General features: G+C 39.5%; 1 protein-coding gene across 6 annotated transcripts in view; it reads left to right on the forward strand.

Annotated features, from left to right (window-relative positions):
- Nucleotides 1-21,257, forward strand: part of LOC105194984 (serine-rich adhesin for platelets) — a 74,303-nt gene that overhangs the window by 17,759 nt on the left and 35,287 nt on the right. Inside the window, exon 2 of one of the 6 annotated variants that reach the window (XM_039454693.1) lies at nt 15,465-15,551. The exons of 4 other annotated variants lie outside the window; for them this stretch is intronic. The gene's annotated coding sequence lies outside the window, so the exon portion shown is untranslated. The remainder of the gene's footprint in view (nt 1-15,464; nt 15,552-21,257) is intronic. One more of the 6 variants, XM_039454694.1, reaches the window with a different exon arrangement.

Consider the following 21,257-nt stretch of genomic DNA (forward strand, 5'->3'; position numbering starts at 1 on the left):
TTTCAAATCGGCATAGATGTTATCGTTACGTTTTATTATTCTTTTATTATTATTGTAGAATGAAGCAAGAATAAGGAGTCACATTTTAAGTTTTCAGAGCTTGAAACGTGTATATTTGATTTTAATTCTCGATACGATACGCTTAAAATTCACAAATGGCACGGGTCAGCCGAACGAGATTGAGGTTTATATTAGCGCAACGTTAGCTACGATTACGCAATAGCGAGTTAGATCCTTGAGAGATGATAAGTATGTTACATAAGATTTCTAGTTCAATTGTAACGACATGATTTTTCGTAGCAGTTCGCTTCTAGATTCTCATCGGCGTGGTACTCGAAATTTTCGCAATTCAATGGAGAAACTGTTCAATCGCGCGTTACGTTTCTTTAATCTAGTTAAATTCTTTTCTATGTCCCGTTTCGTGTGCAATGAAAATACGTGAAAATACGTTTTCCAATTTCATACCGAGGAAAGGACGTGGCACCGGAGCTCGGTGCAACCGCGAGCCCCGCTTTTTCTCGTCGAGTCGACGCGGCGTAACGGAAAGTTGGTAACAGTCAGTAGTAATAAAGGAATAACGGAGCATTTCCGCAGTTTAAAACGCGCACGACTCGACGATTCTTCTTGGTATCAGCCTCGATCGAGTTCGGACTCCGAGTCTAGTGTATCATCCTAGGTGCATCATCGCCGCGTCGGAAACTGCGTCTGAAAATGCACATGCGCGCAATTTCGCTTTGTTATTCATTCGGTTGTAACGGGCAGCGCGCATGACGCTCACGAAACTGTATTAATGAAAACTTACCGTCGATTCGGTTATATTTTATACGCGCTATTATCACACACATGTAATTACACAATTGTAATTATTACAGTATTATTATATGTATTAACTTTTTAATATGCTAATAATAGGTAATTCTGACTTATAATAACGCATTAGTATACATTATTAATAACAATACTATTATACATTTATTTTAAGACGAAGTTACAATGCGAAATAATCAGTTTTCTTATATAAATGCATAAAATTTTTTTTAATTAGCATTGATGCTATTCTTTATGCGAGAATAAAAGTCTAATTTTAACTTTTCAGGGCTTGAAACATGCGTATTCTTATTTCTCGATTGTATCAATAATATCCAATTTAAGAAATTTCTACATATTTTATTGTACGTAATTAACGTGTTGATTGTTCCACAGCTCCGTCTTAAAATTGTAAGATTATTATTAAGCGAGAATAAAAAGTCGAATTTTAACTTTTCAGAGCTTGAAACGTGCATATTCGATCTTGTTTCTCGATTTCAACAATAATATCTAATTTAAGAGATTTTTATGCATTTTGCGTAATCAGCGTGTTGATTAATCCACAGCTTCGTCTTAAAATTATAAGATTAAAAATATGGCACCAGTAATGGAGGTGCATTACTTAAATAGGTGTAATACGTTTAATAATTATTAATGCCTACTCTAATTTTTACTATCTTAATCTCGTAAAATTCTCGTCGAAATTCTCACGGTGATTTAATGCGTCGGCAACAAAATTAATCGTCATACATAAACTGTACGCAACTTAGTGCAGTGAGAGAATGCCGATGAAACGGCTTCGCGCTTCCTCTCCCACGCCACACCCGCCTCTTCTCAGCGCTTACTCGACGCACTTAAGACGTAGCCGGCTTAATTCTCGAACGTCCGTGTTTTACGAGGATGCGTAAACTCCGAACGACGCGAGAAATCACAATTCCCCGTCGGGAATATAACAGAATAACTCGGCGCCGTATTTTCGAGGCGCGGACAGGGAGAAAAAGAGAGAGAGAGGGAAAAAGAGAGCAAGACAATGACGGGACGCGGCCCATCGGTGCAAAAACGACGATGACGAGGAGAACGCGAGCGTGGCTTACGTAAAAGCAGACACCTGCCTCATTGTGAAGCGGTTTAGCGTACTCGGCCATTCTCCTCGTACGAGGGAACCTCCTTTGCCCACCTTTCCTTTCCTCCCCCGCCGCGCCGTTCCTCTGAATATCTCGTTCCATATATTCGATACCTCTCCATCTCTGGCAGTCGGTACCGTGGCGAAATATCGTGCGGTTGCAACGCCGATTGAGCAGCGATCCATACACCTATATACGCACGGAAAAATGACTATCGATTCGGCTGGCGATCACGTATTATCGTCATCGTCGTGAAGAAGTAGAAAGCGGCGTGCGTTTCTCGGCACCTTCTCGCCCCCTTCAAGGACGCGGAGAATCGCCTGCCGCACCTTCTCGGGCATTATTATAATTCAACAGAGGCCGGCCGGAAAGGGCTCTTAACAATGGGAGACTGTCCAGAAAGGGCGAGCAATTGGCCTCGCCTCGACCTTAAAGGTCCGGACCTACCAACGTTCCTTGAGACTAGCTCTGGTTAGGCAAATTCTCTCCTCCGAATATATAATCGTAAATAAAACTATCTAGAAAAAAGGTTAATCATTGGATTTAGTTTATCTTATCTGAGTTATCTATGCAACTTGGCATTAAGGACGTTTCGGCTCTACAATATCAGCTAAATGTTACTGAAATTTAAACACTGTAGGCTATTTAATTTTATTATTTTTTTTCTTACTTGATCCACTAAAAAAAGTTTTGATTATGAATACTCGAATTTTAACCATGAAATCAGCTGCAAAGAAAAACTACAGTGGAATATATAACTTGTAATGGCTTGTGCGTTAAAAGAAACGATTTTGTTGAAAATACATATATGAAATTAATTACGTTGCATTGAAAAAAATATTTGGTAACTTTATCTTTTGTAACTTTACCTTTATGCAGCAAAAATAATTCTATTTTGCTGCAGTTTTAGGCAAGTAAACGAGTAAATGGATCCAAATGAACTTTAACACAAATATTTATTAGTTTTATTAGTACATGTAAAAAGTTTTATTTAATTCGTAATGTTACTTATCAAATTTGCAAATAAATATTACAAAACGCGATTCCATAAGAATCACGAGCAAACAAAATATTTGAAAACTTTTAAACTAATGTGAGAATTATGCTCAAATTTTACAGAGAAATTTTCCTTAAACATAATAACTCAATCTATGAAATTTTTTAATTTTTGATAGTACTTTAAGATATGACGCATACATTCTTAACATATGCTGTATAAAATGTGATTATGTTCTGTTTTTTCAAGTTTTTTTTACTTTTCAAAATTCCAATGATCTTGTACGCATTGACATGCGTACAAATTATTTTTAAACTAATATAAAATAGGAATATACAAATTAATTTTAATGTGTAGTAAAAAAATAAAATATCTATTCATTTTTGAGCTATAATAAATTTTTGCTCCTTTTGCTAATTTTTTAGTACAACAAATATAACAAAAAAAATGTACATTTAAAAGGAAAATAACATATTAGACAATTTCTTCATTGGCAAATGCAACAAAAGGATGTTAATATAATTAAATACATAATTGAGCATGATAATAAGAAGTAACATCTTTATACCTGCAAATATTTAATAATTTGCGATATCGTACGTTTAAAAAATGTCGATATTACAACGGCCATACATATTCATTACGCGATGTGAAACGTCGAAATAAAAAGACGTGTATAGATTCGAATCGGCAACGGCAAGAGGAAGAGTTTCGACAGTCGCATTAAAAGCGCAGCTGAAAAATTTCTCTCGCGATCGTTAAGGCCGCGCAATGTCTTGGTATTACAGCGCGTACGTGAATCTTAATCGAGCGAGATCGCTGTCTGAAGGCGGATAATGATACCGCGTCGTTGCCTGGACGGTACGCAATTTCCCGCGTTTGGAACAAGCTTTATTACCTCGACCGTTCGTTCATTCGCGTCTGCGGATTCCCTCGGCCGTCGCGCCGGCCGCCACCGCCGCCGCCGCCGTCTCTCTTTGATTAAACGAAGGGAAGCAAGCGGCAGCTCGAGACGTGACGAGTGCGCGAAGGACGAAATACTACGGCGCGGTTGGTCACCTTTTTCACCGGGTGCGCATCGTTCCGCGACCGCATCCTACGATTGTGTTCGATTCGCGACGGCGTTAATCGAGGGAATCGACGAAGGCACGCCGCAATCGCCGCAATCACCGCAGCCGCAGCTCGTTGTCGACTGTATAGATATACGCGACGTCGGGCGGGCATCGTAGGAAAAACTTTCCCGAAGGCCCAATTCCCACGATCCGCGTCGGAGCCTTCTACGCTTACGCCTTCGGCGGCGGCGGCGGCGGCCGCACGTATAGATCGGCCGCTGCAGCAGCTACCTATCTACGTGCATCCCGCGCACAATGCGCGCAAGGTGCATGTACGGCCGCGCGCGCGTCTACGTACGCTCGCTCGTTCGCTTCTTTGGAAAGCGACGGGGAAAAAGCGAGCCCGGGTCGAACTCGGTCGCCGCTTCGCGGTGACGTACGGTCGATGCGTCGTGACGAGAGTGAGAGGTCGTGAGAGCTCGAAGCTACGAGGTGCATGCCGAACCGCGTGATGCATGTATCAGAAATGGAAATCCGAAACCCTGCTGCGACTCCGAGAGACCGAAATTTTGATCCCACCAGCTGTTTTCACCGTCGCCAATTAACTTTCGAACGACGATTTAATCGTTCTTGTATTGCCTTGTCGATTTTTTATAACTTTGAAAAAAAAATTATCGTTTCTGTCGTTATAGTTACGGATCGTTACTTTGCTTTACAAACGGTGTCTGGTAAAGAAATTCTGTGCGTGAATCATTTGCATAGACACTTTCGCGTCCGTGATCATCATTTACGTTAGTCATCGAATCTTTATTTACTTTACGCTGAAATTAATAAATGTTAATAAATATTTATTCGAATAGCACTGAATGAAATATTTACTACATGTAAATATATTTAATGCAAGAATATCTAATTTAATTTAAGTAGCATTTTTTCTTACAGAGTAAATATTTTTGTGCCGTAAATAAATATTTCAATAGTACTATTCGAATAAATATTTATTAAAATTGAAGAATTGTTTTTCTCTCGGTGTACCGTCGAAAATATCGGTAGATTTAATTTCGGAGCGAGAAATTTCAGTATATAACGATGTAAAACGTGGATGAAGTCATCATGGTACGAAAGAGAGGCCAATTGCCTCATTAGTAGTTTCGAGTGGTACGTGTAACCACGTGGAATATCGCCAAAAGGGGCCGCGTGACGCGATCTACCTGGTATCCCTGATCTATATTTGTAATGGAGAGAACGACCGATGGGATATGCAATCAATCGTATCCGCTGCCAAGTGCTGTCCGTGTCTTCGATTCTTCCTGCTTTAAATGACCCCGACTAAGTGCCAGCACGAAACTAACTCTTCAAGTGTTACTATTAATTCCTCTATTATTAGAAGAAAAGTTCAGTAATACTAAACTTATTGATAATAAATTTATAAATCCAATGAACGATAATTCTTCCGTACTAGTAATATTTCAAACGCTGCTATTATAATTATGTTACTATGCTAAGAATTGCTGTTTTAAAACCATATATGATTAACCAGTGTTAACTATGACTTAAAAATTAATTACTACATTCATAAGCTTCATAATAAGTTAATATAACCCCTTGAGTGATAAAAGAAATTTGATTTGTTTAATAATTATTTTCTCTGTATTAGAAATCTCATTAGAAATTATTGCACTTTTTAAATAGGGCAGTGTAAGCGTCGTTGGTGCCAGACTAAAATGCATCGTGAAACTTACGAGTTTTCAGAAACGCGATCGAATTGCGTCGAACCTCCCTTGCCTTTCCCTCACCAAGGACGATCCTTTTCATTCTCGACGCGCGAGCATTATGTCGTACGTACCTACAGGTGCCCGTGCAACAACGATCGCGCGATCATTTTGCGCACGCATAAATCATTCGAGATTTAATGCTGCGGCATAACGAGTTCTCGCCTCGCTTGCGACGATCGTCATCGTCGTCGTCGTCGTCACCGTCGTCGTCGTCGTTGTCGTCTAAGGTGAAGGCTGGTGAAAAAGAGCGGGTTCCTTTCTCTCCTTCTTGAGACGGTAGACACGCGGCTCCGCGCCGCCGGAGATAGAAGGGATCTCCGCGCCGAGAATTAATCTCGTTCCGCGTAAGTGTATAAGCCCGGAGATAATGGGATATACCGCGTTCGGAGCTTCGTCCATCTTCCCCGTCCGCCCTCTTCTTCGCACGCTGCATTATGCGCATACACACGTAGTACGTCATGTACCGTGCGGGAAATACGCAGAACGGATCGGGAGTGCCACGCGCGTGCACCATTATTGCAATTCCCCGGCCCTGTGCGATTGTTGCGCTGCGCGAGCACAGCAGCAAGGACGGCCGCATCTGGATTGTAATTCGCCTTTGTTGCACGTAACTCGAAACTCGACGCGTCCGCCCGTTAACCATTTCTCATTGTCTACTTTTCATCTGTCGTCATGCGGTTTGTCTCTCTTTCGCGATTGTTCTAATTAGCATTTATATCGGAGAATGACGCGTTGCGTACGAAGATGAATTCCAGGCGCACAAGAGGTAGAAGCGCATGTTTATTTATATTTGATTTGCATTGCGCGTTTTTGTCGATTGTTCCGATCGTGACTCGCACTCTAAAGTGGCGAGATACACACGCGAAAGTTGATACTGTGCTTACATTTATTTTATAATATTTGTCAGTTGTGTATATTCCGAGATTACGTCTACACGGGTTTTTTACGTAAACAGTACGTGATGTTTACACGAATCTTTCATGTTTGTAGATAGTACAAACATGTGAAATATTGTAAATTGGATAACACAGAATACAATACAGAAAAAAGTAATACCTTTGATTGTAATGTATTATATTAATAGTAAAAATATAGAGTATTAAATTACGTAAATATAATTTAATATTTAATATTATACAATAAATGTATAATACTAAATACATACATATCGGGTTCAAATCTTCTGTGATCCGTAAATTATATTGAGTTGACAAAAATGTGGTTTTCCTCTATTCGGATGGAAGGCATTTTTTCATATAAAACAGAAACTTTTTTCATTTACATTAGAAAACAAAACGACATGACTTTTGCCAACCTAGTAGTTCACATAGATGAACATTTTGTTTGAACATAGTTTACGCATTGTTTACGCGTAAGCACACAACCCTGATATTTGCGACCGTTTGACAGAATTGAGGGCAAAACGTTCGCGAAACGCCGATAGAGACCGTTTCGATTTACATCGGATTTGCTTCCTGCTGCGGCGCGTAATGGAATCGGCAGCTCGATATATCGAGTAATACCGGTATCGCTCGCTCCCCGATGCAGAGATAAGTGCGGCCAATTTTATCTCCCGTATTTTACATAACGCGGTTATCTATCGGGGCGCATCGGGGAGACCTGGTCGCGCGTTAAATCACTCTCCTAAATAGCGAATTAACATACATACCGATCGATATCGGCGCACGCCGTAGGTTTCGCCGCTCCGGTGTCTGCCCCACATTAGCGCGAGAAATATATATGATAATGCGCGTAAAAATCGTCTATTGTCCACGCGTCGTTTAACATCGAGTCTTAGAGCCCCTGTCGCGCTCGCGTCCCCTGGACTTCCGACGTTGACGGAGCCGATGACGGCAAGAGGTTTGTTCGCGTCGCATGCTCCAAGAGCACTTGGATCACTTGGATCACTTTTATCACCAATCACAGCATTAGAACTAATGCTGTGATTGGTGATAAAAGTGATCCAAGTGCTCTTGGAGCATGCGACGCGAACAAACCTTTGATCTCTCGCCGTTCTCGACCACCACCGCGTGTTCAAAACGTAGGCGTATCACTCAGGAACGTCTCGGAAATGTCACATCTTGCCTCATAGAGAAAATCTGAAGAACGTCTCAGCGAATCTTGACGTATCGACGGACGCCGGGAATGGCGGCGAGAGTCGAGGATTTAGCGAGCGCACGATCCGCGAGCGTTTTCTCAGTGGAATGTGTTGCGGGCGGCGTCGACAGCTGGTTACATCAGCAATAGGCCAAGTAACCCCGTATATGAATCCGAGGTAACGGGCGGGCGGGCGGCTCGGTAAGAGGCCTCTATTCTCTGGGTGAACACCGTGTGTGTTGGATATATCACGTCGAGTTGTATAACGCGAGGTAAACGCGCGCTTTACCCGCAGCCAGAAAGCGCTTACGTTACGGCCACGATGCCACGCCTCGAGAAACGTTTCCTCGTTCCACGGAAGGAGAGATTACCCGCGCCCCCGGATTCGCACGACGTACGCGTATAACGCGTATATCTGCCGTTTTCGCGCGATCGATTACGACACGCCAAGATTACAATGTAATCCCGCATTTGATTTCAGAACCGTTATTATATCAATGCGTAAAGTGGGTATATCCTATCATATTTCTATTTCTACGCACCTCACTGCCTACGCTCCTTGTGAGTTTTCTCTCTTTCTCAGAATAATTCTCAGCTACAATCTATCCCGCAAGAGCGTACAACAAGCGAAGCTCATTTGCTACAACGGCAAAGCAGTAAAAAAAATTGCCACTTTTTATGTAAAAACAGAGAATTCTGACGAGAATTTATTACACTGAGCGAAGAACTAATGATACCTTTATTCATCTACGATCAACAGACTAAATCGTTACATTAAAATCGCATTTAAAAGTGATACTGCAAAGTTTTAATGATTCAAAACATTCATTTACTGAAAAATTTTGTCGTTTGAACATCTGCAAAGTTTTACAAGAATTTGTTTTGAAACCAGTTTTAAAGTACATTCATTGCTTGATGTCCCAGTCATTGTTGTTCATTATAGCTTAACAGTGTTCCAGGCACGTTTTACTTGGAAGCTCGAAAAAGACATTATGACTGGCTGACAACTACCTGGTCCGAAAAATGAGTCTTTAGAAAACACTTTAGAGAAAACGTACGTTCATGTACCTGAAGCAGTTACGCTATCAAATCCAGAAAGTCACTTTTCTCAGTTATGTTAGAAAATTAGTCAACAGCACGTCCAGATTATGGTTATTAGGATGTAATGAGCAACAATAGAGATTTAGACGACGTCAGGCAATGACGAAATGGGTTTTTAACTGTACTTTAAAATGGCATATACCCGGAAAGAACGATTTTGTTAAAGTATCTAAAGATTCAGCTGGATAGAGATCTGAAAATAATCCTGTTGGACCATCAAAATAATTATGACGGATCAAGCGTGATGAGCAGTGCTGCAAAAAATGTTGACATTCTAGAAATCAGTTTCAGAGTCCAGCAATCATTATTTTGATAGCCTGACAAAATTATTTTCTTTAGATCTGTATCCAGCTAAATTTTTAGATACTTTAGCGAAACCATTCTTTCCGTGTACTTTTTCTAAATTTTTACAAGCTTTTTTGCACATGTTCTTGTGAGACTGACTATACTTTAACAATATAATAATTGAATTTTTTTATATTTTTATCTTGAATTTGTGTGTCATACTTGGATTACAACACACATCTTCTATTTCTTGCTGAAGATGCTTTCGATTAGAAATTTTATTGTTATTTCTGTCAGAAAAATCTTTCATTTTTTTACATCTCTTATCTTTTTCTGTATTACGAGCTCTTTTCATCAAGTCGAACGCATATCTGCAAGATATCTTTCCGGAAATTACGTATACAATGGAAATATTTGTGTTACAACGTTACTATAAAACGATGAAAAACTCGCGAGTCTCGTCATCGCAAATACTTGGACGATAATATGGACTGAAATTTATAAGTGTACTGAATTCTTCACCGTCGCCTCGTATTAATTTCAAGAAACACAATGCGATACAATTGCATACGCGAATCACATCGGGTGAGTTGGGTTCTCACATAGCGAGAGTAATTAATTTGATCTCGAAAAGAGAGAGGGAGAGTGGCGTTAACTTTCGCTTATTATAAAATAAGATCAGCGATCTAATCGGCGTGACATCGCGTTAGTCGTCACCACGCCACGGTAATTTATCTAATTAACCCCACGAGGTTTAGGGCGCGCCGGACGACGATCTTTAAAACCACGGATTAGTTGAGTCGGTTGTTAAGTTTTAATTAAGGTGACGACACGAACACATTCTGGAGACAGCCAAGTTTCCTTCGCTTTCCTCTGATAAGGAAGTTTGCTATCAACAAATCCTTCCACTATACGAGCGACCTAATCTTTTACACAACTGAGGAGTAAATTAACGAGACCAAATTAATGAGAATCACGCGCGCTTGCTCTCCGACGGTAGGCGGCTTATTCTCACTTCCGTTCACTGGAATAATTGTTTTAGAGAGCTACAATGCTCGCGTCTTAGATATCTTAGATATCTTTTGCGTCTTTCAGATTTTTTTACGCGCTACGTTATATGAAGTCAATATACTAACAAAACTGCAATAATTAACGGTTTAATTGAACAATATTAAGACAACGTTTATATCAATTGAATAAAATTATTGAACGCATTATCGCAATGGTAAGATTATAATTTTTATTTTTCTAGTTATTAAATAAATTGCCTTTTTATGGTTTTAATAACTTTATTGAACAACACATCGTGATTACTCTGATGGACTTTAATGCAAAATTACACGAGGAACTGGGAAAAAGATTGAAAAAGAAATTAATTTTAGAGTAAATATCATATTAGAAAAGGGACTTTTATTTCCATTTGCACAATATGAACCACGTGAATGACACGTCTATGTAGCATACATGCAAACAATCTGTCCAGTATAGTGTTTCCGTTCATAGATATTCTCGTATGCATATGATATTACTTCGCACTCGACTTTTTCGTCACTTGAGAATCGTGAAATGAGATCCCGGACATTCCCACAAGACGAGTTTTAACATAGATTTCCGTCTTTGCATAGTTAGTAATTAAATCTGCACGACTCTCAAACAAAACTACTTGTAACTGTTATTCCTCGTCTCTTTCATCTTTTGTTCTCTCATCCTCCACTTTCTTCGTCTTTGTTTTTTAGAAATCTGTTTACATTTCTTATGTCGGCTGTATAAACATACTTAATCATTGACATAATTTGAAAAAAAAAGATACCATTAATATCGACAGTACCGGAAATTATTTCTGCGTGTAAATACTTGTTCATCCGAGAGAGCAAATATGCTGAATAGTGCAATGATAATGCAGTTTGTATTATCGCATTATTTCTCACGTATAATTATAATATCGCAACGGAATTGCCTTCTCTTTTATAAAATGCAATTTTGTTAGTTTGTACGAGCCAGCGTGAGGGGAAATCAATGTAAGGAAAGGGGGCAAGATCTTAAAGTTTGTTGATTTTTTCTAATTTTTGTGTATATGTAAAAATAATTATGGTGCTTCCAAAACACATTCTTATTATATTATTCACTCTGGACAGATTAAAGTCAAATTACAGATGATTTAGCCATAATTATGCAAGAAACATCCAATTCACAAAATTATAATTTTTAAATTATTATAATCAGTGGGTAGACCGTACATTTTTCTACATTAAACGAAAAAAATTTAAGCCTAATATGTGTCTAAAATTAAAAAATAGCTTTTAACGACACTTTTAAATCACATCTAATATTATTTGCATTTTTCAAACGGACTTCACGTGGGTTGGATGTTTCTTGCATAACTATGGCCATTTATTATCACCTGAAATTTAGAATGAATTAATTAACACTTGTTTGTCATTATTTATTAACTTGAAAAGATTAATAATTTGTCATCTTCCCTTCTCTCCTTCCTTTCTCCTAAATCATATGACGCAATTTTTAACGGCAGAACGTCTACTTCGAGCACCAGATGAAAATGAAGTTCATCTTGTTCCGACGCTAGATTTAGAAGTTAACTGCTAAATATCGCAATGTCTTTTTTTACATTTTAGCATGAAAAGAATGCTAAAGTATCTAAAAGTTTAATTGGATACAGATCTGAAAATAATTTTGTTAGGCCATCAAAATGATTACGTTGAACTCTCAAATTGAATTGCTAGTATGTCAAAATTTGTTGCAACATTGCTTATCATGCTTGAATATTCATCACAATTATTTTCTTGCTCCAATAAAATTATGTTAAAACAGGTCTGTATCCAGAGCTATGTAAATATTTAAATTCTTCAACAAAATCTTTTATTCTCTCTGTGAAAGATTATTTCGCTATTGCATTTTAAATAATTGTATAAAAACTAAAAGTTAAAACTAGTAAACAGAATATAAAAAAAAGATACATAATATCAGTGAGATTCGTTTCGTGATGATGATACCTGAAATTCAAGTATGGCGATACCTGAGCATTTAGCTTTGTCGAGCAGCCTGCACGGAAGAGGACGATTAGTCGCGGATTTAGACAACAGCTGCATCGTGCAGCACGCAACGCGCGTGACGCTTGCACCGCTAACACTCGAGCTCCACGTTCTCTATTTTGTCAATTTTTAGACACGACTGACGGGAGTGACTTGTGCACTTCGATGCCGACGTGAAAAATATAACGGGCGAACAACGGAAGTTATTAAGAGATATTAAAAAATTCTTTTGTGCAAACATGCAAGGTTAACACGACTATACTGTTTGAACGAAGTTTAAAACGCTCTTAAAGTGCTCGAATATTAGATTTAATTGAAGAATTTCCTGCAAATACCAAACAAGTTTATTTTTTTTCAAAATCTGAGTTACGGCGACAAATTATTCCTCATCACATCATGAACGATTTTGTTTTGGCAAGAGTAAAACAATACACTGAGAGAAAAAAATGACTAAAACTTGATAAATATTTATTTTAATAGTTGCAATGAAATATTTACTAAATGTAAATAAATATTTAATACAAGAATCGTTAATTTAATTTAATTATCATTTTTTATTCAGTAAATATTTATATACCGTAAGTAATTTATTGCAACTATATCCAAACAAGGAATTGATTAAAATTTAATAATATTTCTTTCAGTACACAGAAAATATAAACAAATAGTAAATGTAATATTTTCGCAAAAGTCAAATCCAAAAGTTCAAAAAAATTTTTTTAATAGAGTCTCAAAATGTAATATTAATCAAAATTTTGTTCTCATATGTCCAAAGAAAAATTATTACGTTTATACAACGATCGAGTTAAAAGTAAGTTTTTGTTTTCTAACAATTTAATTTTTCTTTGAACTTGTTTGGTTTCCAAAGAAAACCGATTGTGATTATAGTATCAGAAGGAGAGATAATGAATTCTAGCTAAGAGCGATTGAAGCTAAGAAACGAATTTTTTTGTACATTATCAACATCAATTAAGTGTATTGTGAATTTTTATTATATTTATCGTCGCGCTCTTGGCGAAGACACAAGCTCCTACTTTATCTATCGTCCGTCGCTAATTATTACATCGACACACGTTTGATTGCACTTGACTCGAAGCGGTTTTATCTCTCGGTGATGCGGAGTTTCTTCGCGGCGCGGCGTTTCTTCGGAAAAAATTCTTGAGACGTTTCCCTCAAGTCGAGAGCCGCCGAAGAATTTCTCTCGGTCGCACGGAATGGCCGTGAAACGGTCGCGAAACGATCCACTCGACACAAAACGATTCGCGTCCGTCTGGACGAGCAGCATCGGCCGCTGCCCGTATTATCGTAACGGTTTCCAGGTAGATCTTCCGAGAAGCGCGGTTTAAGGAAAGGCTATCTGACGCTCTCAAGGAAGAACTGGACCTTGGATACTGGACACTGGCAAGAGTAACATTCCGCCGTAGGCTGTGTCGTGCATCGCATCGCGTCGCGTCGCCTTGCGTCGTCGCGTCGTATTGCGTCGTCGCCGCGTCGTCATGGAACGCGACGCGCGTATACGGTAAACTATGGATTCCATATGATTCCCCGAAGGACGATGCACGCGATGCCGACGGCGCGGCGTCGGGCAAAAATCCAGTAGCCGGTTACCGTTCGCCGTTCGCCGACGATAGAGCGAGAGGGAAAACCTTGTTTCGCCTGGTTCGCATGTTCTCTAATCGCGCATCGTTATTTCCCGGGAATCTAGCAGGAGAGATTTATCATCGCCCGTTTATACAGAACGTTACTGAAATCATTCCTGCGACCTGAGAAAAGAAAGGACGGCGGTCAAGCCATCTATCCTTCTTGCTATAGGAAAAGACTCGCTCGTGACGCCTGCGAAGTTCATCCAAACAGTTTAGAGACCCATTAGATTAGAAGTTTCCCGCTATCTTTGTATTCGCCTGTTACCGAATACCGTGTATATTTAGAAGGGAGGATTAAAGGGAAGAGGAGGATCCGCGATAAAATGTTTCTTTTCATCTCTCTGGCTCTGTTTCTTCTTTCTTGTTCGAGCTGTCGACCGACTGACAGCCTGGTGATTCAAACACTATTTTTGCTGCATTATCGGGAACAGTCTGCAGTGCGTAATTATGCGTCTCGCTGATCAGGTTCTGATCGGAAATAAGGAAAATCAACTGATGTGTGAAGCTTACATAAACTGTTGCACAATGCGCAATTATGCGTTTCTTCCAACGGTGCATTTTCCTGTTATTTTTTTTTCCTTTTAAATGAATTCCTTTCGAATGCGTCATGGCGTGATCGAAAAGATTTCATATTATTAGCCAAGTATCCTTTGCGGATTCAACTGGCATCGACCCAGGCATTCTCAAGATTATCGGTATTTTTGGCTCCGGTTCTTACGTGGCGATTTAAATGGCGACATGGTGGGCATGGGTATTTTATTTCCGCGTTGTAAGACAAAAGTACCGTCTTTTATTCCACAATCCATATTGTAACAATGCCAATCTTTATTTTGGAGTATCTTCACTAGAATGTTTTCATTTGATATTTTCATGTCATTTGGAATAACATCGAGTAAATCTTACACGAATTTCATGTGCCTACGCGTCTTTCGTATAAAAAAGAAATTACTTTTGTAATTTGGATTTTAACTATGGCCGCCTCAATAAGGATAATTCCACATTAATGTTCACACCGCACACTCAAACATTCTTATTGAGGCAGCCATATTGAACACGAGTTAAAATTCCAATAGCATAAAATAAAATATAGACAAAAAATTTTTAGTGCTTTTTATATTGATAAAAAATTTTGGCAATTTTGTCGTAAAAAGTCAGATTTAAGAAACTTGGCTTTCTAAATGCAATTCTGTGGAAATTTCAACTGAAAGGCTTTCATTTGACATTTCCATGTTATTCGGAATAATTCAGTGAATCTCTGGCGAATATCATATGTCTACGTCTTTCAATTGAATAAAAAAAAAAACAGAACTTTTGCAACAGCATGACACAAAAATCCCAAAGTTTTTTGTACCAAGAAGAGAACGTGGCTTTATTTCCTACTTCTGCAGCCCCGCCATAAAAAGTTAGATTTGTATGAGACTCGAGTTTCTAAACGTTATTATATGGAAATTATAACTGAAACCTCCACTTCCTATTGACAGGCATATCATTTAATAGGCATGTTACTCAGTCTACCTATTTATTGATTGACAGGTAATGATTACAACCGTAGCGGCAGCGCCAAAGGAACGAGCGCGGTTCAGGGAACTCTACAGCGGTGCCTGTGTGATTGTGAAGTAGGTGCGGTACTAAAGTAGGATTAATTACTTGTGATAATCAGCCGAGAAAATACTTTTGCGCTCGCGCGCATATTTATACATACGTAGGCACATACTATATGCGTGCATACATATTTCATAGAGCTGTAATGCCGCAAGACAACGTTATGAAATTAATCGTAAACCACAAGCGTGGAAGTAAAACGGCAGGGAAGGCTGCTGCTGCAAACGACTTCTTGGCGGATAGACGCGTTCGCACGTGCAGCCGACGTATTACGTGTTTACGTTGGGTATAACACTAATAAAGTTCGTTTTATTAGCATTGCGGATAGTGTCAGATATTGCCGGGATATAACAGCTGCGCGAAATTGATCTCCCTTTACTCCCTTCGCGTACCGGAGAATTTAATTATGATTATTATCATTCGCTTAGCCGTTTTTGATATCTCGCACCTGAGGTGGTTCATGATGACTAAAGTCGTCATGGTTAATGTACTGCTCGATCAATGTATACATATGATGATACGTACTTGAATATATTATTCGTTGGTAAATTTATTCATAAGTTAACCGATAGCATTATACATTCATGAGTTACATACATTGACCAATCGAAACAATGCCATTTGCATCTGATGCCATTTATATACGAATGATACGGCATGTTAATTACACGGTGTCTTTTCATAGATACAGCTAGAATGAGATTAATTAATAGTTCTCGCTTTATCGATGAAATTGATCGTGCGCCATACAATTCGGTCTTCAATGTTGTCATTAAATACTAATAATACGGTACCAACGATGCACGCCCACGTAGCTTGTACGAAGGTGCGTCTTAAGCCTTTAAACGGCGGCGCTAAGCACGATTTGATCTCGGGAGGAAAACGATTTCCTCGGCGAGGCATTGCGATAATGTGCCGCGAGAGTAAAACGCGACGAACGTCGGCGTTCCCGGGCAACAACGTGGCTATATGCTACCGGCACAAGGTCGTTGTGTAACGCCCGATGGAAATCGCGAGTTCTCTGATGTTAACGGCGAAAGGAAGGTTGTAAAGCATAGGCAAGTTTGCAAAAGAGGAGAAGGAGCGAGAATGCCTTGGCCACCCATCTTAGATTTCCGCCTCGATTTCTGAAATGTCGAAGCGCTTGGTTATTACTTTCCTCCGGGAGGTATTGCAAGAGCAAAGACTACACCCACAGAAAAGGTTTCGATGCTATTACTTTTTTATGAATCATAACATAAGATTGATGTAGAGACAATCATAATTATCATTGCACGAAAAGAATAATTTTACTGAAATACAGATCTGAAAAGAATTCTGTTCAACCATTTAAAAAATTGTATCGGATGTTTAACTTGGCTGCTGAAATGTCAAAACAAATGAATCGTTTGAAATTGTACACTGAGAAAAAAAATTTATTAAATTTTAATAAATATTTGTTTGAATAGTCGCATTGAAATATTTACTTACGGTACACAAATAATTATTCAATAAAAAATGATAAATTAGTGGTTTTTGTACTAAATAAATATTTTATTGCAACTATTTTAATAAATATTTATTAAAATTTAGTAATTTTTTTTCTCTCACTGTACGAAATCATTCGAAGTTGTTTTAAATTTATAAAAAATCGAAATCACTTTAAAATCACAGGAAATCGGTCAAGCACACTGTTCATGAGCGAGTAACCCCTTGATGAGAATTATAGACCTCATCTTAATATAGCTTTATTTTTATATTGCACAAGGTTGTAATGAGATTGAGTACATCAAGAATATTTTTAGCCTTGTGTTATTAGAAAATCTTTTCTGAGAGAGTAGTGCCGTGAACGAGAGTCGCGGAATAATTTCAAAGCTATAATCAATTTCTAAAGATGCAAATGTTCTGAAAACGATAGATGGGAGAAAAACAACCATTTCCTCATATTTAACGCCTTAGAATCGCGCCCTGTGACGACTGTTTCTTTTCTCATATATTATATCAACTCTTCTTTCTGCGAGATTCTGTATTCCCGATTCGTTTTAATTTAACGACGGAAGCAAAATGAAGATGGAAGATCGTTTCGCATGTGTGATAAAGATCTCTCGAGCCGCAGTTCATCGACGGCGGTGCAACTAGCGATAACTCGATGTCGCATAACTCCCAGCTACGATACCGTGATACACGTATCAAACGTATAAATAACCGACATGCAGGGGGATAATTAATACGCGAGTGTACGCGAATGCGCGAGTACGAACACGCGAGTGCAAATCGTAAAAGGCAAAATGGTAGGAGGAGTTCGAGGCGAGCTGGATGCTGGGATATAAAATAACTTGGCATAATCGTCACGGAGCGGAGAGCCGGTGTAACCACTAGCACGTAGATAAAAGGCCCACGTGTGTATGTGCGTGTGCACGCGCGCCGTCGTCGCGCGCGCCTGTATTACCGCGCGCGGGCGAAAGAATTCGCTCGTGCCGGTGCCACGTCCTTGCGTTTCCTCTCGAATGGAGGAACGCCACTCCTCTCTCGTACACACTCCACGATTACGTTCACTTTCTACCCTTGCCGCGAGAATACGTACGTACGTTCGTACGGTTCGTATGTATGTAGCGCCGGCACCGGCTTCGATGCTTTCCACAATGCAATCCACCTTTTATTCCGGTTGCACCCGGCGCGACGATGACGACGACGCGCGCGCGCGGAAAGGAGGAAAGCCCCGATGCAATCGCGGGCGCTGGCGTCTTTCGAACGTTCGTTCGCACGGGGCGTAGATATTCTTCCTGTTTCCTCGTCATTCGGCGCGTTTTATTATGTACATCGATATCTCAGGCGGCGGCGAGTGAGAACGCGACTCTCGTTACGCGTGATCCGCGAGTCGATCTCTGCGAGGATGACATGGCGTTTAATAACGAGGCGCTGATAATTCCCGAACCGGCGATGTATATCGGAAAACGAACGTCTAGCTTGTTATAGATGACGAGTTCTCCGAAAGTGGCGTCTTTCTCGCGACTATAGCCGGATATCCGGCGCGCAACTGTCGAACTGACGAACTTTCATTCTAACGAGGGGAGAGTTTTTCCAAGAGTATCCGCGACTCCGCGAGTGATCGCATAAAAATGGCGTTAAAATTTTTCGTTCTAACTGCACTTATTTCTGAAATAATAATGCGCTGAAAATAAAATTTGGTAATAGCTATCAAATGTTGAATGAAATAATGCCATTAAATATTTGTGCATGGTTGGTATAATCAAAAATAATTTTACTTTTCTAAATAGGTGTTAAGGTTGGGTAGTTCAAAAGTTAATAACTTTTAACTTGGCTCGATTGATTTTGAATGATTTAATTTTTAATTTGAACTTATTTGTACTATTATTAATTTCTAATTTTAAGTTATCTTTGAAACACAACTTTAATTTACTAAGTTAAGTTACTAAAAAGTTAAAAATTTGTGTATGTAAAAAAAAGATATAACAAAAAAAAATACATTTCCACATAAAAAACAATATTTCTTTGTTATTTCATACAAACATAATTTACAAATAAAATATTAAATTTATTTGATGATCTATATTAAAATTGCTTTTTGAGTAATTTAATTTAACTTTAAAAGTTACGAATTTCTAATTTAATAATGAATAATGCTTTTCCACAATTAACTTTTAATTTAACTAAATTAATTTTGCAAACCATTAACTTTAACTTAATTTAGTTAAAAATTACATAATGTCTTACCCAACTTTGCTAAATATTCGGAATAGTAAACTTGTTTTTAGTTGTATTAACCAAATATTTAACTGCCGTTATTTCACTCAACATTTGGTAGCTACTATCAAACTCTTTTTTCAGTGTACGGATGTAGCATCCTTCTTTCTGTCCACTTTCCTGTTTTTAGCTACTTTAGAAAGAGAGACGAAAAAAAAGGAGAGAATCTTAAAACCAGTTTTCAAGATCGAAGTCTTGAAGCATCTCGATTCACCTCCATCCGACGCACATAAGTAATTATCTCGAAGGGAAACTATCGCGCGTACACACACACACACACGTATACGTACGCACCACATACGTGCCGGTCAATACCGTCGCGTGGACGCTCGTGGGCATCGAGGCAAGTCCGCAGAAAGCCGTGGAAAGAGCAGCAGCCGCTCGTTCGTCGTCCGCGAGATCTTTCGCGCGGATAGCGCGATATCGGCGCGCGCGTTGCTCCCAGCGAACGCGAGATCGCATCTCGCGAGCGACGATCCTCTAATGGTTCCCGCGCGCGATTTATAAACGAACGCTCCCCGATCTCGATCCCGATCTTCGCGACGGCGGAGGCCCTTACGAGGCAATTTCCCCGCGATAAAGAGTCACTCGAACGACCTATGAAAATTTATTGGCGAGGCAAGGGGAGCGATGACGATTAAGCGCGATCGGTGCATTCCAGCGCGGAAAGCCCGGGCGATCGGAGACGGCTAACGGTAATCCCGTCTCCGAACATCGCGTTCGATTAGCTTAATATGTAAATCCATGATATAAATTGCAAATTACGACGATACGGTGCGTGAGATAGGACACGCGCGCGCACGCGCGTATGTACACAGCTAGGCTTTGCACTTGGACGCGCAGGACGTTCCGTACTTCCTGTTTACAAATGGGAGAAAGAAGGGGTCGCGAGATTCATTCAGTGCGGCACAGGATTACGGCAGGATTGTGCAACCGGGTCCGGAGGGAGCATTGGCCTCGTAAACGCATTTCTTCCATCGATATTTTATTTTCTCTTTTTTTTTTTCGAGATGGACGAAGAAAAAACGTTGCGTTTGTCCCTTTAATAAAATTTTTCTCTCGAAAATCAAATAATTAACGTTTATTAATATGCGTGTTTCTCCAGCTATCGTTCACATAAGTACGTTAATAAATATCGTCATAAACGAAATAGATACGCGCGTTGCGCCAAACAAACTGCTAATTTATAACAATATCATTGCCCAACAAGAAAATATTGCGGCGAGAAAATATCAGTAATCGCGAGAAATGGCGTGCCATTATTTCGCAAAAGAGAAAGACCACGAGCTGCGTGAACTTTTGAAGGAGGCTGAGGGAAAAAGAACGAGGCGAAAGGTCGCAACAATCGTACCCTCGAGCGGTGATAAAAGTGAACGTCTTTCGAATGACTTTGCGCGCACGAAAGATAGGAAACGACAGAGTCGCGTGCGATTGATAAAGCTTTCTTTTTGTCTGCCAGATGCATTTCGTTGATCTCAAAAAATGTATAATTACGACAGCCCGATGATTACGTTTCCTTTAAAATTTATATCGCGTATATTCGAAATGACAAAGCTGCATTTTCTTTAGGAAAAGTGTGATAGAGGTTTTGTTTTTATTCGTTCATAAATGCGGAATTTCAAACTTACAATTCTGGAAAATTGACAAATTAACGCGTGCGAGTGGCACTCTTCTTAGTGCCACGTGTCATTTGTCTCCGCAAAGCCGCTTGCATGAAATATACGGCGCCTATTCTTATAAAAGCTCAGATAGGTCATCGGACGAAAACGAACGGGTCCGCGGCTATTTTAGGCTCCTTTATTCCATTCCATCGTGGTCCTCCTACCCCGAGATCGTTACCGGGCTTCAGTTAGACGAAGATTTGTTGTTTCTCCGCGCTGACGAGTTTTCGGAAACGTCGTCCCTTTGAAAGGCTTCGATCCGGTTGTCTCGCCCCACTGTAAAATAACTTCAAAAGTTCGATCCATTTTCTAGCGAACT

This window comes from Solenopsis invicta, chromosome 10, assembly GCF_016802725.1.
Source record: "Solenopsis invicta isolate M01_SB chromosome 10, UNIL_Sinv_3.0, whole genome shotgun sequence".
Taxonomy (NCBI): domain Eukaryota; kingdom Metazoa; phylum Arthropoda; class Insecta; order Hymenoptera; family Formicidae; genus Solenopsis; species Solenopsis invicta.